The 27,495-nt window shown below is 44.4% G+C and overlaps 1 long non-coding RNA gene across 1 annotated transcript; it reads left to right on the top strand.

Moving 5' to 3' along the window:
- The first annotated feature begins 496 nt into the window (after nt 1-496).
- On the top strand, nt 497-10,071 carry LOC120638762. The gene is made up of 3 exons (XR_005660685.1): nt 497-648; nt 6,594-6,652; nt 9,983-10,071. It is a non-coding gene; the product is annotated as an uncharacterized LOC120638762 (long non-coding RNA).
- The last annotated feature ends 17,424 nt before the right edge of the window (nt 10,072-27,495 follow it).

Below are 27,495 nucleotides of genomic sequence, written 5' to 3'. Positions count from 1 at the left end.
AAGTCCACCTCTAAAATCTGTTTTACATAGGACAGAACCACAGTTTTAAAATCCAATGGATTGTTCCTTTGGCTAGAAGTCATTTTCAAACCCACTCCACTCAATGTATAGACTTTCCAAGTCGGGCAACTTTTTTTTTTTGCCTTTCGTTCAGAAATGGAAACTTTTTGGCACCCCACTGAGGCAAACAATGGTTCATGCCTTCCAGCTTCACCCTGCTGAACAAGCCACATGTTGACAAACAAATCTGTCAAACTGCAACATAAAGACGTGTTCTTGGAATTAAACTTTCCCATTTATGACAGCATGCAGATTATTTGGCTTTTTAGTGATGTACAGCAATTGCGCTTCCCTGTAAGTGTAACAATCAGCGATGTGTATCTCTCCCATAGAGAAAGAATCTAAGTTTTATTAATTTCTGTCATTTAAGAAAATTATGTGTGTTACTAAGTGGCTAAAAGAAATCCTGAAAATTCTGTTTCAGTTCACTTTGGAAACTGAGCAAATATGATGACAGAAGGCACTGAATCGTTCATCTCCCCTGCCTCCTGAAGGCGTACTGCCGGTACCCCAGGCCTCCAACCTCTGGAATTGTACCGGATCTGCTTTCCTGGGAAGACTTCGAGTTTGAAGGAAGCCTCACAGCAGGTAAACTAATCCCCCAGGGAATTATATCTCATTCCCTCACTGTCAAAACTGAGTTTCAATCTCCATGGCATCCAAACCCGGCACCAGGGCAATTTTGTATCAGGATGTGCCCAAAAAGGCAGGGAGGCCATTTCACTTTCAGGGACAAGTGGAGGTTCAGTTGTGCTCCAGAATTATCGTCTAGCAACTTCCTGGCCCAAGCCTGCTCTGCCCCACACCCAAATCAGTCCCAGAATGTTCCAGTTCAATATGCATTCGCTAGACTAAGTCTGGGCCAGGGCCAGACCTGTTCCTAAAGGCTTCGTCTCGAGTTGCTTCGCTGAAATTGAGCCAGAAGTGCACCAGCTTCTCCGAGCGAGGGACCCGGTACGACTTATGGGATGGCTTTATGGCTTTGACAGACAGTGCAACCTGCTCATTCTAGCTCTGGATCTCTAACGTAGCGTATTCCATCTTAGGAGTCCAGATTCCTTGAATAACGATTTCTATTTTGAAGCTTATAAAGAAATGTACAAACTAAATGGTCATGAGGGAAAGGAAATTGTGCCCCAATCATTCTGACCTCGATAAGATTTAAGAAGACCTAGAATTACACGGTATTTATAGCAAAGAAGGTTATTCATTTTTTCCTATTTGAATTGTTTTATGCTAAATAGCACCCTTGTCAGAGCTTCTGTGCCCAGGAGTAATAAATAGATAATATTATAATATTGGAATTCAATGAAGCCGCTTTTGAAATCTCTGTTAGCATGACAACCCAGAAGGTTGAACTGCATTTGCACTTGTATTGAGGGTCAATATTTAAGGTATTTCAGGGATAATGATAGAGTTGTCCATCCTTTGGTTCAGAATAACACTGTCAATTGCAAGACTAAATCCACGAGTGTGACTGACTTAAAGAACGATCCACATGAATCCTTGCATATTTTTTTTTATGGAAAAAGAGTCAGGGATTTAATCAGGGAAAGGGGTTTCCTACCTCCAGAAGAAAATTCACTTTTTTTTAGAGTTGTGGTGATGATTTGCCCTGAGCCATCCATGCTGTCTTGCCCGCTACTCCTGAAACCGATGGCATGGATTGCTAGGCAACTGGAATGAGAAAGGCTACAGTCCATGGCTAGGGGCACTCAGTCTGCCACCGTTCTGATCGATTCATCCGTCGATGATTCCCCAGCCAAGGACATAAGTGCTCAACCTCAAGGTCGCTGAGTCCACTGTACAAGGACAATCACAATCGGACCTAATCTGGAACCAGTGAGATGGTTAAAGAGAAAGAAAGAGCACCTTATTGGTTATACAGAAGAAGCCGCGTGGCCTAATAGAAAGAGCATGGGCCTTGGAGTCGGAAGACCTGGGCTCTTATCCCGGTTCTGCCAATCGCTTGCTGTGTGACCTTGGGCAAGTCACTTGACTTCTCTGAGCCTCAGTTTCCTCGGCTGCAAAATAGAGATTCAGTATCCGTTCTCCCTGCCACATGGGGCTCACAGTCTAGGTAGGACAGGGACTGTGTCTGACCTAACTGACCTGAACTTACCGCAGCGCTTGGAACAGTTAAGGGCTTCACAAGTACCTTAAAAAAAGCTTCGTCTCCAGCATTGCGATTCGGCTGCATTACTCCCTCAATCTTGACTGACGCTGTCCACACGTCTTCCCACTTGTATCTTGCCAGCTGGGGCTAGCGTTCTTCGGGGGGCAAGAGCGGTTGTCCCCAGAGAAAATGAAAACGTGTCACTCTAAGTTTTGCAGCAGTGCCGATGTCAGATTCCTGCAGCAGGCGAACGTGGCGACAAGTTTCTTTTGACCTGAACCCATTCATTCAATGTGAAAATGTCACCTTTGACTTCCTAAATAATTGTCTTCAACCAATCTCTAATATCGAATGATTATTTTTAAAAAGATCACTTTTACTGCCCACTCAATTTTCTCTAAATACCTGGAAAGGCAATGGATGGAGAGCTTTAGAAAGTGTATGAATATGGCATCCATAATATTCCTCTACTTCCTATATTGCCGCCGTAATAATTACGGTCTAATCAATTTTAATTATTTGAGCCAGATCTTTTCTAAATCTCATTTCATTCCTCTATTTGTTGCTAGTTCCTAAATTAGATTAAATAGGACTCATTTCCTTTTGGGCATTCCAGACTTAAATCCACATCAGCTAAATCAATGCAATTTATTTCTCTTGCGTTGGGTTCTCAGCTGTCTTTAATTTTTGTAGCTATTTGTGGACTTGTAGATAAGTGACTTCTCCTCTGATAACCATTCACAGCGTTAGCTGCGTGTCTTCTAACTTCTCCGTTCTGTTCTTAATAAGGTTATGCTTACTACAGGAGGATGGTAGCATTTGGGGTTAATAGCGTTACCGTTACTTAGCATTTCTATGGCCCTTTATATTAGCCAAGTACTTTACAAAGATTTTTAATCATGAAATCTTCACAACACTCCTGGTTGGTTGTTCTTGCCAGACTCATTTTACAGATGATGAATTTAAATATCGACTCTAAACTTTTATACAGAAGGAAAAGGAATGGTGTTAATGTCTAACAGCCCAGCTAGCTTCCCATGCTGTTTGCAAGTGGTTCTGAAGGTTTATTTGATACTAATATTGGAAAAATAACTACTTCTGGTGATAATCTCTGAAGATTTTATGAGTGACACCGCATAGAACATTAAATTCTGCACTGAATCCACGAGCTGTAACAATAGAACAAGTAATACCATATAATAAACAGTATTTATTGAGCACCTACTGTGTGCCGAGCACTACACTAAACCCTTGGAAGAGTACAATAGAAACAGTAGAGATAATCCCGGCCCTCAAGGAATTTACAGTAAGACTATTTACCACTGATTACTACTACCAGAAGCAGCGTGGCGTAGCGGATAGAGCACGGGCCTGGGAGTCAGAAGGTCATGGGTTCTAATGCAGGCCCCGCCACTTGGCTGCTGTGTGATCTTGGGTAAGTCACTTCACTTCTCTGTGCCTTAGTTACCTCATCTGTAAAATGAGGGTTGAGACTGTGAGCCCCGTGTGGGACAGGGACTGTGTCCAACCCAATTTGCTTGAATTCACCCCAGTGCTTAGTAAAGTGCCTGGCACATAGTAAGCGCTTAACAAATACCATAATTGTTATTAATTGTTATTATTATTGACGATTGGTAGTTAGTTCCAAAAATTCGCCACTGTCCGCATCTCCCATTTTCTTAACACCTCACCCTGGAAGCAAATCTAAAAGAATAAAAGGGCTCCGTGCTTTGGACCGAGTGCTGAGGTGGATATAAGATCATCAGGTCAGACCCAGTCCCTGTCCCACCTGGGGCTCACTGTCAAAGTAGGAGGGAGTGTAGGACTAAATTTCCATTTTACAGAGGAGGAAATGGAGGCTCACTGTCAGAGTAGGAGGGACTGTAGGACTAAATTTCCATTTTACAGAGGAGGAAATGGAGGCACATAGATAATGATAATAATGATTATGGTGTTTGTTAAATGCTTACTATGTGCCAGCCACGTAAGCACTTACAATGTACCAGACCCTATACTAAGCGCTGAGGTGGATTGAAGCAAATCAAGTAGGGCACGGTCCCTGTCCCACGTGGGACTCACAGTCTCAACCCCCTTATAACAGATGAGGTAACTGAGGCCCAGAGAAGTGACGTGACCTGCCCAAGGTCACACAGCAGACAAGTGGCAGAGCCTGGATTAGAACCCATGACCTTCTGACTCCCAAGCCCGGGCTCTATCCACTACACATGCTGCTTCTCTGTTAGGCGACTTTCCCCAGGTCACAGAGCAGACAAGTGGCAGAGCCTGGATTGGAACCCAGGTCCTCTGGTTCCCAGGCTCATGCCCTTCCCATTGAGCCACACTGCTTCCCCCATTGAGTATGTTATTCATATCAATAATACTAATTTTATCATTTCATTTTGATTAGGATTCTCTTTCGGGATAGTCCACTCACTGCTCCGACCCACCCAGTGCCTTCTGGTTTACGTCAAGATCTGCCGGTTGATTCTGGCCGTATCTGACGGCAAAGCCGTCTGGCTATGATTCATTGCGGTCCACTTTTTATTATCGTCATGGTTGTTGTTACGATATCTATTCCCCAGTGACTTAACTCATTTCACCCAATGCACCGTTCACTTACCTGACAGAAACAGTTTTCAACTGCGTCCAATTTGGGGTGACCCCTAGGGCACCATCCCCAAACCCCGTGACCCAGAGTGCAATAAATGAGCACCGATTCTTTTAAAACAGTGGGTGCAAGGTGGAGAGCTGGTTTGATCTGGAAAGGCAAACCAAGCAAATGGAGTTGAAGTCTCCCTCGTTGACCACTGTGGAAGTTCAGCTCTGCAGAACTGTAAGGGTCAACGCATTGTAAACTGGAGCATGGTACCACCATATTGCAGTTTATAGCACCTTCACCTGGCTCAACCTACATCCCTGACCTTCTGAGCCTTCTAAATAATGGCAGGTCAGAGCTCATTATTTTAAAACGTCAAAAGTAGCTGCTTGACGGTCTCGGACAGTAGAAGCCCGGAGAGGCCTCTTGGACCTAATTCCGTAGCCATTTACTAAGTTTTAGGAGGCATGGAGGGTCTTGTTTTTTAATTTGTTATGTTTATCTGAAGGAGCTCTAGGGTCCTAGCGTTAAGTACAAATTCAAGGCCTTTTTGTTTATCTGAAGCATATGCTCTTTGGCTTCAGAACATGTCACACACTGGTTATTGCCACCATAAAGCAGATGCGGGGAGGGAACCAAGGAGGCGTGAATTTATCTTTAATGGTAGGAAAGCTGAATTCTTTAAGGATGAGTCAAAATAGCTGATTTTCACATGATCTGAAAATGAGAATCATTTTTACCAACTGTTATCACTGGATCCAGCTAAATTAGTTTTGTTTTGTTTTTTTGTTTTTTTCTTCCCGGCAGACTGCTGGAATGATCTCCAGGACATTTTAAATCGCTCGATTTAACATTTAGGGCATCAACAATTTTGTTTTGTGAAGACTTCATCATAGAATATGTGTGGCACTTCTCTCAGTGCTGTATTTTTTTAAAAACTGTTATATTTAGAACCTGGCTTTTGGAAACAGTGCTTTCCTTTGGAAAAGCACCTAATGTTATGATACATCTTCTGTCAAATCACCTCAGACTTTATTTTTTTGCACAATTAGAGACCCTTGTTTTGACGTCTTCCCTTTAGATTCTTATTCTCTTTCTCTCTCTTTCACTCACTTTCTGATTATAAAAGACCAAACACCATTTTTATTTTTTCACCAGTGTCCGTGTGGCCTAGCGGATGGAGCACGGGCCGGGGAGTCAGAAGGACCTGGGTTCTAATCCCGACTCCACCACATGTCTGCTTTGTGGCTCTGGTCAAGCTATTTAACTTCTCTGGGCCTCAGTTACTTCAACTGTGAAGTGGGGATTAAGATTGTGAGCCCCATGTGGAACAGGGACTGTGTCCAACCTGATTAACAGTGCTTGGCACATATTAAGTGCTTAACAAGTTCCACTATTATTATTATTATTGTTATCACGGAAGAAAATAAAATGCGGTTATCCTGGTTTGCTCTTCCCAGAGCTACTTTGGTTACCTCCTAGTTTCTCCCAACATCACAAGCATGTTGCATCCAATTGGTCACAGTCTCTGGGATTTAGGGTCCCTAATGGCTTTCTACCCCAAATGCGCGGTGAGAGCACACGTTCCGGTAGGACAGACTGTGTCTTGCAAGCTCTCGGTTCAACTGACCATGTCTCTAACAAACAGGCAAATCTTTCTAGATTCTTGCTGTCTTAAATAAATTCTCAGAAATGGCATTTAGTGCTTCAGGATAAAGATTTTCAAACGTTAAGTACACTCAGATCCGTAACATCCAGCTTTACACTCAGATCCTTTAACATCCAGCTTAATGAAAATAATTATATCATAATTATATCCAGGTTTTTAAGACACTGCAAAGGGGTGAGACGTCAGTGGACCATGGAGTCAGAGCAAGCACGTAAGAAACACCATTTTTTATTATTTTTATTGTTATTATACCTGTGATCTGCTCCAGTACTTTTAATGGGAGCAGAGAGATGAAAAAAAGTGTGGCCTAGTGAGAAGAACACAGACCTGAGAATCAGATGACCTGGGTTCTAATCCTAGCTCTGCCACTTATCTGCACTTATCTATGTGATCTCGGGCAAGTCACTTAACTGGGCCTCAGTTTCCTCATCTGTAAAATGGGGATTAAATACCTGTTCTCCTCCTCCTAGACTCCGGGTCCCACGTGGGGCAGGGAAAGTATCTGATTTGATTATTTTGCAGGTATCCCAGCATTTATTACAGGGTTTGTCACATAGGAAGCGCTTAACAAATGCCACAGTTCCTGTTGTTGCCTTTACTATTTGGGGCAATAGCTGGAAGGGGCAGAGGGAACAAGAGATGGCTTTTTTAGCGTAGAGGAGACCTGAGCATGCTTGAAGACAGAAGGGAAGGGGTCCGGAGAGAGGTGGAAGAAAGCAGTGTGGGAGAAAGTAGTTTTTGGAGGTGAGAGGGGCTAAGGTCAGAGGCTCAAGTGGAGGAAGCAGTCAGGCAGGACACTCCTTCTAGAGAACCAGTTGGAAAACAGGAGGAAGACAAGGAGAGGGGAGAAGAGTGATTGAAGAGGTGATAGGTGTTCTAGAGTCCGATGTGCTTGCTCGGTAAGAGTCTCCCTTCCTCCCCTTCTTGGGATGGAGAGTACAGAAACAGCAAAAAGGAAAGGAACATCGTTTAAAGAGAGATATCTGGCACTGCACATTCCATGGGAGCTCAAGTTGTACTTTTGAGCCTGGGAACTGTGCTTAGATGTCACGATGACTGGAGCAGCTCAGGTTGTATAGTGGTAATAATGTACTATTGTCAGACCCTCCAGAAGCGCAGAACACAATGGTCGTCAAGGGTCCTAATTACTGTGATGCACTTAGGGACACAAACAGTTCCTCAGTGCCATGGCAGGCAGAGAAGGGATCACCAAAAAAACCCCCAAAAACCCAAAACAGGTTTATTGAATGACTGCCTAAAATGAAAACTACAATCAACATTTCACTGTTTAAATGCATTCATTTTAAAACTTCAGAATTGGAAGGAATTTCTCCCTAGCCGAATGTTTTCCAAAAGTTCCTTCGGTCACTGCCATTTGCTGAAGGAGTCAGCGTTGCTTGTCTGGGAAGAGAGGAGCCCAGAAGCATAAAAACGTGCCCCAGAATCAATCAGTGGCATTGACTGAGTACTTACTATGTGCAGAGCACTGTGCTAAGGGCTTGGGAAGGTAGAATACAATAGAATTGGCAGGCCAGATCTCTGATCTAAGGAAGTTTATTGTCTTGTGTGGGAGATGGCTACTTAAATTACAGGTAGGCAACGTACAGAGAAACGTAACGTAAGTGCTGGCTTGGGGGGGTGTCAGAGTACCAGTACCAGAATCTGTTGCTAGTATCACAGCCCCAAAGGTGTGGCATGTTTATTTAAGCATGTTGAAGCATGTTTGACTTTATTTCCCCCATATGCATAGTAACTTTATCAGGCAAAGGACATCTCTTGCTATACTCCACTCCCCTCTCTCTAGGGCTAATTGACGTCGCTCAATTTCTCCTCAAAGCAATACTCATCAGAAACGTTACGTAGTGGTGTAATAATAATAATAATAATGTTGGTATTTGTTAAGCGCTTACTGTGTGCCGAGCACTGTTCTAAGCGCTGGGGTAGATACAGGGTCATCAGGTTGTCCCACGTGAGGCTGACAGTTAATCCCCATTTTACAGATGAGGTAACTGAGGCACAGAGAAGTTAAGTGACTTGCCCACAGTCACACAGCCGACAAGTGGCAGAACCGGGATTCGAGCTCACGACCTCTGACTCCCAAGCCCCGGGCTCTTTCCACTGAGCCACGCTGCTTCTCTGTGTAGTGTAGCCTAGTGGAATGAGCATGGGCTGCGGAGTCGGGACATGTGGGTTCTAGTCCCGACTCTGCCACTTGTCTCTTGTGGGACCTTGAGTAGGTCACTTAACTTCTCTGTGCCTCCATTTCCTCGTCTTTATAATAGTGATAAAATAGCTATTCTCCGGTCCTAGATTCTGAGCCCTTGGTGGATCAGAGACTCTGTCCCATCTGATTATGTTGTATCTACTTCAGTGCCTGGTTCATAATAAGGGCTTAATAATTTCCACTAGTAATAAAAATAATAGTAATAAGGTATTTTTAAAAGTTCTTATGTGCCAAGCTCGGGGCTAAAATCTCGGAGGCGGTACATTATTATCAGAACAGAACAGTCCCTGTCCCACATGAGGGTTCGCAGTCTGAGGGGGAGGGAGAACAGGGATTTAATCCCCATTTTACAGGTGAGGAAATTGAGTCCCTTCCCCACCGGAAGGTTTCTCCATTTCCTGATAACATTGGTTATCCTTCTCTCTGAGGTCTCCAGTTTTGTAATACCTTTATAAAATGGGAGGATCAGAACTGCTGGAGAAGCAGCGTGGCTCAGTGGAAAGAGCACGGGCTTTGGAGTCAGGGCTCATGAGTTCGAATCCCAGCTCTGCCACTTGTCGGCTGTGTGACTGTGGGCAAGTCACTTCACTTCTCTGTGCCTCAGTTCCCTCATCTGTAAAATGGGGATTAAGACTGTGAGCCCCACGTGGGACAACCTGATTCCCCTATGTCTACCCCAGCGCTTAGAACAGTGCTCGGCACATAGTAAGCGCTTAACAAATACCAACATTATTATTATTATTATTGTTCTCTGTGCCTCAGTGACCTCATCTGTAAAATGGAGATGAAGACTGTGAGCCTCACGTGGGACAAGCTGATTACCCTGTATCTACCCCAACGCTTAGAACAGTGCTCTGCACATAATAGGTGCTTAACAAATACCGACAGTATTATTATTATGCACGGGTTTGGGAGTCAGAGGTCATGGGTTTGAATCCCAACTCTGCCACTTGTCAGCTGTGTGACCATGGGCAAGTCACTTCACTTCTCTGTGCCTCAGTGACCTCATCTGTAAAATGGGGATGAAGACTGTGAGCCTCACGTGAGACAACCTGATGACCCTGTGTCTACCCCAGCGCTTAGACCAGTGCTCGGCACATAGTAAGCGCTTAACAAACACCAACATTATTATTATTAAGTCACTTCACTTCTCTGTGCCTCAGTGACCATCTGTAAAATGGGGATGAAGACTGTGAGCCTCACGTGGGACAAGCTGATTACCCTGTGTCTCCCCCAGCGCTCAGCATGTAGTAAGCGCTTAACAAATGCAAACATTATTATTATTATTAAAGCAAATTCTTCCTCCTTTTTCACCAGGGTTAGGCGAGACTTTTCCATGAGCTGCAATTCTAGATTTACATCAGAAACCCCTAAAAAGACTAGAAGATTCTGAAGTGATTTCAAAGGTAAGGGGAACACTTTCCAACAAGTTATCTGAGGGGGAAAAAAGAAGTTATAAGTAAAATCCCCCAAAGAGGGGCCTGGGAGTTGGGAGCACAGCATGTTGAGAAAAAACTTTATTTAAATGACAGCGTTTGCCCACCAGAGGGCATTGGACATTTTCATTGTTTCCTAAAAGGGAAAATGAAGTAATTTCGGGGGGAATTGGTCAGACTGACCCCTATTCCGTTAAAAAAAAATATTTATATTAAGAATGGGTTTCTTAATCTGAGCGAGGACAAAGTTACGCACCTTTTTAGTAAACAATCTTTAGTAATTGTGCGCCTTGGGGGAACGCTTGTAGTGAAGGAAGATGAAGATTTGCACGCCAAACTGGGAATGATCCGTCGAAGCAGTTAATAATGTTGGTATTTCTTAAGCGCTTACTATGTGCAGAGCACTGTTCTAAGCGCTGGGGTAGATACAGGGTAATCAGGTCAACCCACGTGAGGCTCACAGTTAATCCCCATTTTACAGATGATGGAACCGAGGCACAGAGAAGCGAAGTGACTTGCCCACGGTCACACAGCTGACAAGTGGCAGAGCCGGGATTCGAACCCATGACCTCTGGCTCCCCAGCCCGGGCTCTTTCTGATGTCACCGGGCAATAGGAAAGAAGCAAAGCAGGTTTAATCCTTGTAGTCTCACCATCGTTCGCGGGTTGTTAAATCCCGTGGACTAGTGTGAATTTGAAATTCAGAAACAGAGGAGCTGGTTGTAATCTGCTTTTAAAAGACCTTCAGTTTAATTGAGCACTGTCTTTCTAACTCAGTGGCTTTGCTTCTTTCCATCACCTTTCGTCTATGCTTCTAGTTTCCCTCAGTCTCCTGGATTTTTATTTCTTTGGTTTCATTCTGCTTTTTGATAGAGAATTTGGTGACCCCAGAGTTTCTGAAACATTTCCTATATAATAATGTTGGTATTTGTTAAGCGCTTACTATGTGCAGAGCACTGTTGTAAGCACTGGGGGGTGATACAGGGTCATCAGGTTGTCCCACGGGAGGCTCACAGTTAATCCCCATTTTACAGATGAGGTAACTGAGGCACAGAGAAGTGACTTGCCCAGAATCACACAGCTGACAAGTGGCAGAGCCAGGATTCGAACCCATGACTGCTGACTCCCAAGCCCGGGCTCTATTCCGCTGAGCCACACTGCTTCTCTATATGCGCTGGGAAGTAGCACCTATCTCCACAGGCTTTCCTTTACAGATAATAATAAGGTTGGTATTTGTTAAGCGCTTACTATGTGCAGAGCACTGTTCTAAGCGCTGGGGGAGATACAGGGTCATCGGGTTGTCCCACGTGGGGCTCACAGTCTTAATCCCCATTTTACAGATGAGGTAACTGAGGCCCAAAGAAGTGAAGTGACTTGCCCACAGTCACACAGCTGACAAGTAGCAGGGCCGGGATTCGAACCCATGATCTCTGACTCCCAAGCCCGGGCTCTTGCCACTGAGCCACGCTGCTTCTCTATCAAATTCTAAGCTCTCTTATTGACTTAGATATTTGTCCCCAAGCTTCACTTTTGTGACTGAACTATTTTGGAGTAGTAAATATATTAAAGTGTGTGGCCAGTACTGCAAGTCGAAAGATTCGGTGGAAGAAACAGATGGTTTTTAAGAATAGCTTCCAAGATTGCTATCTCATTTCTCGTTTCAGAAATATTAGTCTTAGATAATGTTTTTCATTTTGCACGGCAGTAGGAGGACCTCCCTCGAAAATCAGCCTATGGCATCGAAATGTGCTAATTATTCCCGACGATGCAAGACCAAGACTCAAAGCTTAGCAAAAGTAGTTTATCCTTCTCTCTTGGCCTGGATAAGTCAGGGTAAATTGGTGACTGCTTCTTTTTATCTGCTGGCCAACTGTTTCAGATGCGAAATCATCTCCATCCTCCAATCCCCGCAATAACTCATGGCTTTCTGCATCACAACCTCCCTCCCACCTCACTCTCTGCTCCTTGGTCTTTCTGCTTTCCTCCATGGATTACCTAGTGACACCTTTCCTGGTTGGGCTCCCCAGCTCTGTTCAAATAGAATATTGCTCTTTTATTATTGCTGGCTGGAAATGTGGGTGTAAAATTATATATCAAAATGCCATGGGGCAAAAACCATCTCTAACAATACATTATTCTGTGACCTGCCCAGTTCATGTTGAAGCAGATATTAATCAGTATTTATTGATACTTCCTATGTGCAAAGAGCTCAGTTAAACTCTTGGGTGAGTACAGCACCTTGGGTAGATGCAATCCCTGCCCTCGAGGAGTGTCCAGCCTAATGGAGAAGCTTATGGTCTAAGGAGCTTTACCTGACGATGATAATGTCGTGCAGAGATAAAGATTCCCGTATGAAATTGAATCGATCTCTCTCGTAATGGCCAAAGAGAGTCCAGTTGATATTAGAAGCAGCGGATCTCATGGAAAGAGCACAGGCCTCGGAGTCAGAGGATCTGGGTTCTAATCCCAGCAGTGCCACATGCCTGCTATGTGACCTCGGACAAGTCACTTAACGTCTCTGCGCTTCACTTTGCTCATCAGGGAAATGGGCACTGGATGCCTATTCTCCCTCCTACTTAGATTGTGATCCTTAATCGGGACGGGGCTATGCCTGACCTGATTATCTTGTATGTTCCTCAGTGGTCAGAACAGTGCTTGACACACAGTGAGTGCTTAATAGTACCACTGTTATCACTGTTGTAATAATAGCAATGTATTAGGAAGGGGACTATGAAAAGGCAAACAAGTCCGTTTGTGACAACTTTGCATTGTCACAATGGCTCCTACTCCATTCTGATCCTCCTTGACCTCTCTGCTGCCTTTGACACTGTCGACCATCCCCTCCTCCTCCATACCTTATCTCACCTTGGCTTCACGGACTCTGTCCTCTCCTGGTTCTCCTCTTACCTCTCTGGCCGATCATTCTCGGTCTCCTACGCTGGAGCCTCCTCCCCCTCCCATCCTTTAACTGTTGGAGTTCCTCAAGGGTCAGTTCTTGGCCCTCTTCTGTTCTCCATTTACACTCACTCCCTCGGTGAGCTCATCCGCTCTCACGGCTTTGACTACCATCTCTACGCAGATGACACGCAGATCTACATCTCCGCCCCTGTCCTCTCCCCCTCCCTTCAGGCTTGCATCTCCTCCCGCCTCCGGGACGTCTCCACCTGGATGTTGGCCCGCCACCTAAAACTCAACATGAGCAAGACTGAGCTCCTCATCTTCCCTCCCAAACCCGGTCCTCTCCTAGACTTCTCTATCACCGTGGATGGCACGACCATCCTTCCCGTCCCGCAGGCCCGCAATCTCGGTGTCATCCTTGACTCGTCCCTCTCGTTCACCCCACACATCCTATCCGTTACCGAGACCTGCCGGTTTCACCTCTACAATATCGCCAAGATCCGCCCTTTCCTCTCCACCCAAACGGCTACCTTACTATTACGGGCTCTCGTTATATCCCGGCTAGACTACTGTGTCAGCCTTCTCTCTGACCTCCCTTCCTCCTCTCTCGCCCCGCTCCGGTCTATTCTTCACTCCGCTGCCCGGCTCATCTTCCTGCAGAAACGATCTGGGCATGTCACTCCCCTTCTTAAACAACTCCAGTGGTTGCCTATCGACCTCCGCTCCAAACAAAAACTCCTCACTCTAGGCTTCAAGGCTCTCCATCACCTTGCCCCTTCCTACCTCTCCTCCCTTCTCTCTTTCCACCGTCCACCCCGCACGCTCCGCTCCTCTGCCGCCCACCTCCTCGCCGTCCCTCGGTCTCGCCTATCCCGCCGTCGACCCCTGGGTCACGTCCTCCCGCGGTCCCGGAACGCCCTCCCTCCTCACCTCCGCCAAACTGATTCTCTTTCCCTCTTCAAAACCTTACTTAAAAATCACCTCCTCCAAGAGGCCTTCCCAGACTGAGCTCCTCTTCCCCCTCTACTCCCTCTGCCATCCCCCCTTACCTCTCCGCAGCTAAAGCCTCATTTTCCCCTTTTCCCTCTGCTCCTCCACCTCTCCCTTCCCATCCCCACAGCACTGTACTCGTCCGCTCAACTGTATATATTTTCGTTACCCTATTTATTTTGTTAATGAATTGTACATCGCCTCGATTCTATTTAGTTGCCATTGTTTTTACGAGATGTTCTTCCCCTTGACGCTGTTTAGTGCCATTGTTCTTGTCTGTCTGTCTCCCCCGATTAGACTGTAAGCCCGTCAAACGGCAGGGACTGTCTCTATCTGTTGCCGACTTGTTCATCCCAAACGCTTAGTACAGTGCTCTGCACATAGTAAGCGCTCAATAAATACTATTGAATGAATGAGTGAATGCATTGAAAAAATAAATTTTCGGGATTGTTAATATTGATTTTAATATTGTAGCATATGGGCTCAGTGAGGGCCAGTGGTCAGGACAATCAGAGGCCCGTCATTGGGCAGGGATTGTCTCTATCTGTTGTCGAATTGTACATTCCAAGCGCTTAGTACAGTGCTCTGCACATAGTAAGCACTCAATGAATTCTATTGAATGAATGATACTAGTCTTTCCTGTGCCCCTTGCACATGAAATTGGGAGGGAAACCCCTGAATTTTAGCCCTCTGAGAAGAACAACTTGTAAAATCGGTCAATCTTGAATATGGACTCTGTTATATTTTACTCTTCGAAGTGCATAGTACAGTGCCTGCGCAATGTAACTGCTCAGTAAACTTGATGGATGGATTAAGTGACAATCCAGGGAATGAGTCACTAGAAATCCAGGGTAGGCTCTCCTAAGGGCCCTCAGCAAAGAGTGCAGAGCCAGGCTGAGCTCTGAGAGAGGAGAGTCATCGCAGAATCGGAGAAGTGAAACGATTCTGTTCCATCCCTTGTCTGTGGCCATCTGAGTCGTTGGCTTATTGGGAACAAGGAAAGGCTCGTTAGCGGTCTTCCGCCCGGTACGGACTGCAGCATCGCTTATTTGGGTCCTCTTGAGTAATTATTTCCATTGGGTCTCCATGTCAGGTCAGACATAGCCCCGTCCCATTGTCCATTTTGACCAAATTTCATATGGAAGGCCTAGGTTTTTTTCACTTGTTGCTCACTAGAAATTGAATTTCCCAGAACATGTTAGACACACAGTCTGAACACATGGGGCTCAATGTTATGTTGTTCTCTAACAATGTTTCTCCGATCTAGCACTGAGCATAATGATGAAATGTGTGATGGTCTTGTAGCCCCCATGGGTCTGTGATGAACAAGTGGCCCTTGACAACCGGGTAGAAGAGATTCAAGCTCTTCGTATAATTTAGTAAATGTCAGTTCCCTCATTTACATTCCCCATTACTTTAGGTTCCTATGAGCACTTTCCTTAATTTTTTTCTTTATATTTATGATTCCTTTCATGGGTCCCCACATCCAGAGCTCTTTAAATCCTGAAATCAATGAAATGAAAACATTTACCTTTTTCTAGAAGAAACAACCAGAGGCAGGGATGATGGGAGCAGACGTACAAGTCGAGAAGTCGAGAGAAACAGGGGTATTAATTGGCGTCTACAGGCACGCATCGTGGAATCAGGAAAGTGGGTTATGCTTTTCTGCTTAATTTGGGGTTTTAATGTGTTTGTTTTACCGATGCCACTTCCCAGGGCTCAAATGACAAACAATACATAATGGAGTCCCCTTCCCTTCTGTTCCCTCCTTATGTTTCTGAAACTAATTACTTTATTTTGACAAGGGAAGTGGCCTCCCCTTGCCCCTTCATTCCAAGGACTGTTCAGTTTTCATACAAGGTCTCAGCTTGCATCTGTGAACAGACCATTTTCTGAGGGCAGGCAGAAGGGAGAAGGGAGGGTAAAATGTTCTAGTAAGGCGGTCGCTCGGCGGGAAACAACCCATTTGTGAAGGTGTTTGGTCACTGATTTGGATCAAAGGGTTGAGGACATCACACTCAGCTTGTGTGCGCCGTAGTTTCTCCAGTCATTACTTCTCGCCTGGTTCTTCGGAGGCAGCGCCTTGCCTCGAATCTAGAGGAGGTGCAGTTCTGAACTCCCTCGTCGTTTTCATCTACCCAACTGCAACTCACTAGGAGGCCACGATGCACTTGCGGAAAGGGCCCACGACGACGATTCAAGTGACTCGCTGTCTAGTCTGGGCAGTGCCACCAGCCTGCCGTGGGACCTTGGACAAAACACTTGACCTCTCTGGGCCTTGGTTTTCTTAGCTGTAAAACGGGGGTAAGCGGCCTCCTCCCGCTACCTCTTTGAGAGCTCCCTGTGGGTTAGGAACTATGTCTGATAGGATTTCCCCCTAACTACCCCAGTTCTTGGCATGCAAGTGTTGTATAGAACGCCGTTTAAAACAAAATCACAACCAGGTTGAAGACTGTTGAAAGGGCCTATTGGGGTCCTGATAGGGGAGAGGATGTTGACAGCACCTAGAGCCGGGGAAGAGAGGATATAAGCGTGTAGCTGAGCTTCATGATTAAAGATGACACAGCGGGCCGTGAATTCTGTATTTGAGGATGTGGCCGGCTGATGGATGATTGATAGTTCGTTCCGCACCGTGACACACGAAGCTTGTCCGTTGCCATAGAGTTGCATTCGTTACCTGCAATGCCTTACGTAGTATTGGATTTTGCTTCCAAATATCATGGCCAAGTAAGTGAAAAATTGTCTAAAGCAAAACAACTGAAATCAAATTGTAGTTCTCAACCCTGGAAACTCAAAAGCCCCGCTTTGACAACCTCAAATGTGGTCCAATCCTGCCCGTTCTTTCGTTGCCTCTGTGCAAATGGCCAGGCTCTGGTAGGTTAGAGGGGCAAGTTGCCTTCAGTGAGGTTCAATCAATTTGCAGTTGGTCTGTAGTGGGGGCTTTTCCATTTGGAAAGAGACAGGTTGAACTGGATTAGGTGTGACCCTTACTTCTGCCAGTGCTCAGGCTATAACCATCAGGAACGGTGAGCGATTGATATATTAGTAATCAATCCATAGGCGTTTCTTTTTTGAGGAAGTTGCGTGACTTCATGCGCTTCTCAAAGCAGGCAGGGATTGTCTCTCTCAATTGCAGAATTGTACTTTCCAACCGCTTAGTACAGTATCCTGCACACTGTAAGGACTCAATAAATATGATTGAATGAATGAATCTGCTCAGAATCAATCATCCCCTTCCTGACTGCATTTTGCCCTATCACTTAAAAACGTTAAAAGCCATCCTTTTAGCGGTCTCGAAATTGTGCTAGATTAATAACGGACTTTGGCATTAGCGGTCAGTCCGTTAGGTCAATTAGTCTGTTAGGCATTCCATTTGATGATATTTTTCTTTGGCAATCTCAGTGTTTTAAAATAATTGTTCAAAATTGAGGATAATCTCCCACTCAGAATTTATTGTGCTTGCAAAATCAATGAATTTCCAGTCATTTGCCTGTGACTGTGGATATTATTGTAGTATCAGAAAGTGGTGCACATATAAAAAGAATTAGTTCTCCAGTCAGACCCAGCCTCCATCATCACAGTACCAAAATTGTGTTTTTCTCGAGGCTTCCTTTCTTTCTCCCATTGTACAATTTGCACTCTCAAACAGAGGGTCAAGAAGTGTTTTGACAGAACTAATTGGTGAATTTTGAGATTAAAATCAAACTCGTTAAAAAAATCCTGGGGCATTGGGTACAGTTCCAGGAAAGATTGTGGAAACTCCTCCTTGGGAGATGCTGCTCTATATGGACGGATAGCAGTTCCATGTGATGGAGGCCCATGGAATCGCCCGAGGGATGAGCTGACAACCTGAAATTGTTTATAGCGCTAAGGGCTTCTGCGGCTTCTCTCGGCCCTGTCAGTCACGCTCTTGCTGGCACAGAGAAGACCAGTGGATGAGTCGGCGGGCAGGGATGCAGCACCTGGAGAAGGCCACATGCTGTCGTCTTCCGTGTTTAACCAGCCAGGGGTGGATCCGGGACTAGAATTCCAGGCTCCCAATTCCAGAGAGAGACTCTTTGTCCCTGACCGTAGCTGGGCTGGGAAACCAAATAAACTGGAGGCAGAGGACTGGACTAAGTCCTCCCATTTTTGGAGTTGAGGATTTCAACACCTCGGCTGCTGAAGAACCATTACTTGCTTTTTTATGTTCTACGTTTATGCCTTGAAAAACTTTCAGCATTGCACGGGACAAATTTCTGGATTTAAAAAAATATCCAGCAAAAGTGGGGGGTAAAAATGAAGAATTGCAGTAAACCTCATTCTACACAACACATCACTTTGATCATCTGTGGTATGAGAAAACCCTTTATTCTACTCTGAAAAACTCCTATCTCCAGAAGCCATTGCTTGTTTCAGTGGGCAAGAAGAGGAGCCCGAGAATGACACTTTGGTACTTTGTTTATATGATCTGCCTCAAAATTTGCAGGATAAAGAAAAAAAGTATTAGGAATGAAAGGGTTCTTGTTCTTGTCTGTCCGTCTCCCCCGATTAGACTGTAAGCCCGTCAAACGGCAGGGACTGTCTCTATCTGTTGCCGACTTGTTCATCCCAAGCGCTTAGTACAGTGCTCTGCACATAGTAAGCGCTCAATAAATACTATTGAATGAATGAATGAACTTTTCTCTGATACAGTCACCAAGGCCCAGGCTCCAAATCTTGAAAGTGGCCAAGGACATTTGCTCCTACAGCTCTAGGCAGTTGTGATCATTCCTTAATGACCCCGAAGCTGTTTTAATAGTAATAATGTTGGTATTTGTGAAGCGCTTACTATGTGCCGAGCACTGTTCTAAGCGCTGGGGTAGACACAGGGGAATCAGGTTGTCCCACGTTGGGCTCACAGTCTTAATCCCCATTTTACAGATGAGATAACTGAGGCACCGAGAAGTGAAGTGACTTGCCCACAGTCACACAGCTGACGAAGTGTTTGCAGCCATACAAACCCCTTCACCTGCTGTTGGGGAAGTGGGTCTCAACACCAAGGTCGCTCTCTACTTAGAGGAGGAAGAGACAGAGATAAATATGCTAAAGTGTCTCCTAGGAATTTGGCAGTAAAAAAGCTCTGATAACCCATACACCCATTCATTTGGCACGTTACTAGTTAATAATGATGGTATTTGTTAAGCGCTTACTGTTTGCCAAACACTGTTCTAAATGCTGGGGTAGGTACCGGGTCAGCAGGTTGCCCCACGTGGGGCTCACAGTCTTCATCCCCATTTTCCAGATGAGGTAACCGAGGCCCAGAGAAGTTAAAGTGACTTGCCCAAAGTCACACAGTTGACAAGTCGAGGCGGCAGGATTAGAACCCACGACCTCTGACTCCCAAGCCCGTGCTCGTTCCGCTGCGCCACGCTGCTTCTCTGCCACCTAGCAAATAAGGTCTGAGACATGTAAGAAAGCGGGTCATAGGCAATCAGGAATTGGAATGGAATTGAAAACTGCAACTCAAAACGCTGCTTCTAGTTCTCGTGCAAATTGTCATCAGCTTTACGGTCACTGTGGATTGGCAGAAATGGGAGAGGCAGGTGCAAAATTTGCTGGCTGATAAACCATTTAGTGAATTGAGAGAATGAAGATAGCATCCATGCCCCCTCCCAACTTATTCACAATTCAGTCCAGGCCTCTTTTACCCCTCCTAGGGAGACAGTGAGCCCATGTAGGGCAGGAACTCTGTCTAAGCCTCTCACATCTACTACATCACTCAGCACAGTCCTTGGCATATAGTAAACGCTTAACAAATACCAGAATTATTAATAAGAATCGGTCCCTCCACCTACTGAGAGGACGTTTAAAAACTAGGGAATTCGGTTACTCGGATAGCCAGGGCTGTCTTGCTGGTGTTGCTTTAAATTTTCAGAAATGATGAACCAAGTAGAGAGAGATGAGAAAAGAAACTTTCAGAATGTTAGGCCCAGACTGAAATGACTTTACTACAACAACTTCTGGCTCCAAATGGGAAACAGTTCAAGCTTGGCAAAAGGCAAGCAGTATCCTGCTCTCGGAGCCCCTTCGTTTGCACACAGACAGGTTTCTACTTCATATATAATATCAATCTTCACCCGACTAGATCCTAAGAGATCGCATCTCCCTGGCACTGTATGTTATTAAATAGAGAATTATAGCAATTCAATTACCCAGATTTTATGGTCTTTTGGCCTTCCACCGCATCAGAGCACAAAAATATTTTCCCCACAATCAGCAGAGATTGTGGATTTCTACATTGTGGTCACCCAGCGGATAGAAGAGAGAATTAACTTTGCACATTACTTCTCTGTCCCACGATGTGAAAGGAAACTAGGGAGCTGAAGTAGATGGTTCTTACGTGGCTTCCGCTAATGGAGGCTTGAATCTGTTCAAAGCAGAATTATTTGGCCAAAATATTTCAGAATGATTAAAAGCGCTGAACTGTTAGCTTCAGCCCCATTTGAGTTCCAGGACTCTACACGAGACTAGATTTAAAGAGGAGGAAGCCAAGGAAGTGGGTGAAAAAAGCATAGGCAGTAAAGTTTTCTCCCTCGTCACAATGGAAGTTTAATGGTTAACAAATGCCATTATTATAATTATTATTAATTAACAGGCAAAGATGAGAGAGTGGGCAAATGGTGTCGTTTAAACCGGTGCTATAACCAGTTTCTTCCCTCGGGTTTTTGGTCCTGGAGTCTCAGGACCAAGGCTTGGCTGCTTGTCTAGATGGGAGACAAGTCATCTCTGTCACCTTTATAGATCGTACCAAATGTGTGCAGGCCATTGTCAGAGGTGCTGGCGGGAATTACCAGAAAGAAAACAAGCCTCCCAGGGCTACTGGAGAAGTCAGGATAAACACAAACCCAGATACGTTAGGACATGTTTCTAGGCACCTGGAGCCTTTTACGTTAAATTCTAGTTCTCCTCTCCTAGACTCGGGCCTCTACCATGAAGTGAAACAGACACATCTGCAAATGTGAGATGAGAAAGGTCCTACTGGGATGTTAACAAGCCAGGTTTATGCCGAGAGCCTGGTTTCTCAGGACAGAATGATCCATGTCCTCCGTTGACCGCGGTGCCCCTAAACCAAGATGAGCCGCTCTCAGTAAGAAAGCTAATTCTACTCCGGTGGAGGAGAACACACACATTAATAAACCGGCAATAGCAAATGTCTCGTCTTCCACTGGCACTGAAAAATGCCTTCCAATTCCGTTTTCAGGGATGGGTCTTGCTTCGAAGCTTCTGGCTTGTTGATTCCTGGTACAAACCTCTTCCCTATTAGTTTCCTTTTGCCCCGATTTTAAAGGCAATTGGTCAAATGGTCTCTAATTGCTATCTTTTTTATTGTTATAGAACACCTTCGCTCAATCTTGAGCTGAGGACTTCTGATGAAAGTTTCCTAATTTATTTATGTGAGGTGCAAAAGCATTCTCATCATCCACGAGCCTAGGGGTGTGGGCAGAAATAAGAATTGCCATTCAGTCTTTCTAACTAATGTTCTGTTCGTCCACCCTCCTCTGATTTATTAGTGAATGAGATGCTTTTTTTTTTATTTTTTGGACATTTGTTAAGCACTCGTTATGTACCTTGGGCCCTCACTTAACTTCTCGGTGCCTCAGTTACCTCATCTGTAAAATGGGGATTAAGACTGAGAGCCTCATGTGGGACACCCTGATTGCCGTGTATCTACCCCAGAACTTAGAACAGTGCTCGCACATAGTAAGCGCTTAACAAATACCAAAAATATTATTATTATTATCATCAGGCACTGTACTAAGTACTGGGGTACATATAAGATAATCGGGTTGTTCACAGTCCCTGTCATACATAACGCTCGCAGTCTCAATCCTCATTTTACAGATGAGGTAATTGAGTTGCAGAGGTTAAGTGACCTGCCCAGGTCATGAGGATGAGTGGGAGAACTGGGATTAGAACTCAGGTCCTCTGACTCCCAGGACCGTGCTCCTTCCAACAGGCCACACTGCTTCTCAGCCTTGTCTGACTTGGTTGCGTTCGCATCTTGGGTGTCAGCAGCAGTCAGGGCTGGTTTGGCTGGGTGAGACTCTAGGGTCCCATGTTGCTTCGCTAGTATCTTCATTTTCCAAAATCCCTGCCCACCCCATCCATATCTATACGCACTTCAACACTTCTTCTCACTTGCTTATTTCCATTCAAGCTTACAACTGGCATTCTAGTTCTAATTAATATTAATGACTCAGTTTACCCCAGGGAAAATGTTCAACAAAGGAAAAGCCAGAGATCCTGCAAGGCTCATTAATGTCACATTATTTTAAACATTTCAAAGGATATGTGTAAAAACCATAAGTAACTCATTAAGTCTATTCCCATCTATCCTTCCTTTTCTAATTTGCCCTTTGTGAGTTCTTTAGGGAGTCACACTACCAAACCCTTCAGTCATTTTACTTTTCCTTGTATACCTTACCTCCCTAATAATAACAGTCAAAATAACTATTCTTGTTGAAGCGTACGCATACTTAAACTTAGAGAAGCATCTTGGCTTAGTGGAAGGAGCACAGGCCCGGGATACAGGAGACATGGGGTCTAATCCTGGCTCTGCCACTTTTCAATCAATGATATTTATTGAGCGCTCACTGTGTGCCAAGCACAGCAGCCATTTCCTGTTGTGTGACCTTGGGCATGTCACTTCATTTCCCTGTGCCTTGGTTTCCTCATCTGTAAAATGGGGATGAATGCGCCCTTGTGAGCCCCATGCGGACAGGACCGTCTCTGAGCTGATTATCTGGTATCTACTCCCGTGCATAACACAGTACTTGGCAGTCAGTGAGGGATTAACAAATACTATTATTTTATTACTATTCTTTTTAGTGGCATGGGAAATATTCCCGTCAATTCCCTTCCAATCAGTCAGTCAGTGGTATTTACTGAATGCTTACTGCGTGCAGCGCATCGTACTATGTTTTTGGGAGAGCACTGAGTGTGATAATGTCCAACCTCAACATAGTTGGTTAGTATACAGCAATTGTGGATCTAGTACAAGTAAGCAAGAATGAACTGAAATTAGTTCTGTTTCTCATAGATGAAGAAAGCAGGTCAGATAAACCCGAGTCCCAGGTCTTCTGTGGAAGAAAACCTTCAAGCTGTGGGACACCCATTTTGAATACACACAGTTCTGCCCTTAATCAATCAGTGATATTTATTGAGTGGTTACTGTGTGCAGAGCACTGCACTAAGCACTTGGGAGAATACAGCGTTGGGGTTGGGTTTGGGAGATCCCTGCTATTAAGGAAAACTAACTTGCATTGCTCAGCTTGTTCAGTGGTTAATGTTTCCACACAACATACAGATTACTGGGGAAAATAATTGCGAAAGCAGCATGGCCTAGTGGATAAAGCACAGGCCTGGGAATCAAAAAGAACTTCATTTCTATTCCCGACTCCACCGCTTTTTTGCTGTGTGACCTTGGGCAAGTCAGCTAACTTCTCTGTGCCTCAGTTTCGTCATCTGTAAAATGGAGATTAAGACTGTGAGCCCCATGTGAGACATAGATTGTGTTCAACCAGATTAGCTTGTTTCTTCCCCAGCAGTCAACACACTCAATACAAGTCAATTTTCATTTTCATTTGGGTCTTCTTGGGTCTTCTGATCATTCTGTGAATCACAGAAGTTCTGTCAAGCCAATTATCTTATCCTTCGAGACAATGCTTAGGGAATACTTTCTAGGTTCAGAGTGTGAGGAACGTGAAATACGTTTAGAAGTAAAATACAGGATCCCTGCCCTCAAGGAGTTTTATAGCCTAGTTGAATTTACAGTGGTCATGCTTCTCCTTTTCACCCATTCCAAACAAGCAAATCATTTGGAATAAGCCCCTTGTGGGCAGGGATTGTTTCTCTTTATTGCTGAATTGTACTTTCCAAGGGCTTAGTACAGAGCTGTGCACACAGTAAGCGCTCAATAAATACGATTGAATGAATGAATACAGAATATAAGACCCAATACAAGAAAGCCCATACTGGATCAGACTCATATGGCCCAAGATTCCGACTCCAACAAGCATAACAAGACACAGGATGTTAGTTGCCCTTCTTGGCATCTGTCTTCACGGCTAGGTTTATACTATCTATCATCCCAAATTCTTCCCTCAATATCCCAAATATATTCCTCTAGTAAACTCATCAAGGACCTCTGTCACGTATTTAGTTGACTCAACTCCATCTAACGATTGACTAGTAGAAGTCATAAAGATGCCTATATTGTGTGTCATCTTTGCTTTTTCCAAAAGTTAAAGGTAAAGCCCATAATTATGGCTGCTGCAGATAGGCATTATATGCATATTATGGGCTGTCCATCCATCTTGCTTCATCTCTGACAGCGCCAAGCCGATGAGCAGTCTTCATTGGTTTGCTCATCTGCTCTGTTTTTGTTTATGCCTTCATGCCATTTCAGGTTGGGGTAGTAACAGATTCTGTCACGCTTGCGGGTCCGATGTGCTGTGCATGCTATTTGAGTGCTGGTTGCGGGGAGAAGGATAAAAAAGCTAAAAGCAGCAAGAGTTTAAAAGAAGGTAAAATGGTGTTTGTAGGCTCTCCCTAGGAGTGACACATAAAAAGGGATAGAAGCATGGATGACTTTTATTCATTTCCACCATTAAAGAACAACTTAAGAATTGAAGGGACTCAAGCATAGATGCTCTGGAAATGAAAACTTTTCAGAGCAGAATGAGACCAAAAGAGTACCTGGCTCTATGCATATTGAAGATATATGGAAATAAAAGTGTATTCTGGCTCTGAACCTTAGCAAATGAAATAGAATATTCCAGTCATAAATAGAAGAGATTTGAAGAAAGTATTCTATATAAAACTTCCAGGAGAGGAGCACTTTAATTGGGATTATGAAGCATCTTTGGGAAATTATTGTTAATAGACCAGTTCCTTAAGAAATATTAAGAGTAAAGGTGGGGCCCATCTTAAGCAGGTGTGGCTCACTCAGAATTTAAGGATTGAAAGTTTTGAAGCAATGTTTTGTGGTGTTTCAAAAATTTGTTTCCTCTTAGCAATAAAAAAAAGAAAATTGATATAGGAATGTTGGAGTTCTAGCATTTGTTGTGATTATTATTGTATTAGGTGCTTACTGTGCAGATACTGTTCTAAGCATTGGGCTGGATACCAGTCAATCAGGACAGACATAGTCCCTGCCCCACATGGAGCTCATAGTCTAAGTAGGAGGGAAATGGATCCCTATTTTAGAGATGAGAGAACTGAGGCAAAGAAGTTAATTTACTTGCCCGAGGTCACACAGCAAAGTGGCACCGTCAGGATTAGGATCTAGGTCTTCTGACTGCGAGGCCCATGCTCTTTCCACTAGGCCACACTGCTTCCCAAAGATTGAAGATTTCTTCTGAACAGGAACATAGATGAATTCATTATGTGGAATTTACTGAGCACCTCCTGTGTAGAGAATGCTTTGTAAGCACTTGGGGAAGTACATTGAATGTAAAAATCAAAGGCTGACTGCCTTTGAGGAGTTGACAGGCTAGGCGATGGAATACATTTGGCACTGTTTGACAGTAGAATCATTTTTCACCCTTAAACTAAATATATTAAAATCAAGTGGAAGGGCACAGATAGTTAAATGCAGTTTGATGTTGCATTCTGAGTATTTGAAAATGATGTAGAGATCATTGGCAAATCGAAGAATCCCAATCCCAGTTGTAGTGGGCCATCAGCCTGCCATCAGAGGCAACAACTAGAGAGAATCTGTTGTTCTCCTTTGGCTCAGTGGCCACATGGAGAGGGCAGGGAAAAGAGCGTCCACATTTTAATGATTCAATCCCAGGAGATGTCAGCTCTACCCTAGAATTTCATGTCCCTTAACTGGCTTTAGACTAGACCCCTCTAGGCAGAGTGGAATCTTTACATCCACCCAAAAGCAGGCAGACCCTTTTTTTCCACTCCCCCATAGCTTGCTTGGATGTTCAGTTTCTCTCTACACAGCCACCAGGGAAGGACTTCCTTCTAGCTGATAATTCCTTGGTTTGGGGCATCACAACCTTTCCAAAGCTAACTCTGATTGTGGATTCAGGAGCAAGGACTGCTGAAAAAGATCAACTCAATCAGTCTACCAGTTAGAAGTATTTCTTGAGCACCTAATTATGTACAAGAGCAGCATAGTGGAAGGAACCCAGGCTTGGGGGTCAGAGGAGCTGGGTTCTAATCCCGGCTCCACCACGTGGTTGCTGTGTGACCTTGGGCAAGTCTTTTCAATTCTCTGTGCCTCACCCTCCTCCTCTTTATTCTCCCTCCTACTTAGACTGTGATCCCTGTGTAGGATAAGGACTGTCTGGCCTGATTATGTGCTAACTACCCCAGTGCTTAGAACAGTTTTTGGCACATAGTAAGTGCTTAACAAATACCACAATTCTTATTAATATAATTACAGAGCACTGTACTAATCGCTTAATCTAGTAGACTAAGTCGACATGATTCCTCCCCTCAAGGAGTTTATAGCCTAGAAGAGGAGAGACCCTGAAATAAATAATGGATCAGGGAAGCAGCCGAGTATAAAAGAATGTACATAACTGCTGTGGAATTGGGAGAGGGGGTGAATACATAAGTGATTAGGGACTCAAGTGCTTGAATGACACAGTAGGGGAAGAAAATATGACGGGGAGATGAGAGATTAGTAGGGGAAGGCTTCCTGGAAGAGATGTAATTTTAGCAGGGCTTCAAAGATGGGGAGAGTAGCAATTTGCCAGTTGTGAAGGGGGTGGGAGTTCCAGGAAGGACAGAGGAAAGGATTGATGACCAGAGAGACAAGAGAACCAGCAGGCCTTCAGGAATTCAACAATGAGGTTAGAATCACTTCAAGGTTAGATGGTTTGATAATTTAGAGAAAAGCTGCATTCTCACTTAAGAAGCACCGCCCAATTGCCCGATTTTGGAAAGATTTCCTAACTACTAGTTAGAAAGCTAAAATCCTGTACTGCCTCTATTTTCTTGGTTTATCTTTTGCTCTTAAACTATAAATGGTTTGGTTTGGGTATCTCCTATCAGGCTGTCTCTCAGAAAGGATGTCACTGCTTATATTTTCCATTTCATGATAATACTAGGTGTGAATGGCAGTCGTATACCTCCTGGACCAGAGGGATGTCTAAAGAGATCTTACTGATTAATACAACCTGACTCATTTGATATTAGATTAAGTGCAGGCTGGGGATTTGGGAGTCATCCTATTGGGAAAAAATCTTGTCTCATCACAGTGTTAACACACCTACGTGGCAGGGACAAGAAAGAAACAGAATTGTGAAGTAGAAGGAAGGAAAGAAAAGTGGTTCAAATCATTTCATCACTTCCCTGTGGCCTTTTCTTCCTCTTAACTGGAGAAATTGACAGTGAAACACAGATCATCTATGTGTCTTGTTGAAATGAAATAAATGTAAGTCTAGTGGAATTGTAAGTATTTCTCTTTGCTCTTTACTGTGGGGCAGTTTCGCACAGTGGAGAAAGGTTCTACCGATGTTAGCAT

Source organism: Ornithorhynchus anatinus, chromosome 13 (assembly GCF_004115215.2).
Source record: "Ornithorhynchus anatinus isolate Pmale09 chromosome 13, mOrnAna1.pri.v4, whole genome shotgun sequence".
Lineage (NCBI taxonomy): Eukaryota > Metazoa > Chordata > Mammalia > Monotremata > Ornithorhynchidae > Ornithorhynchus > Ornithorhynchus anatinus.
The sequence above is the reverse complement of the archived record's forward strand: the minus strand, read 5'-3'. Positions and strand labels throughout refer to the sequence as shown.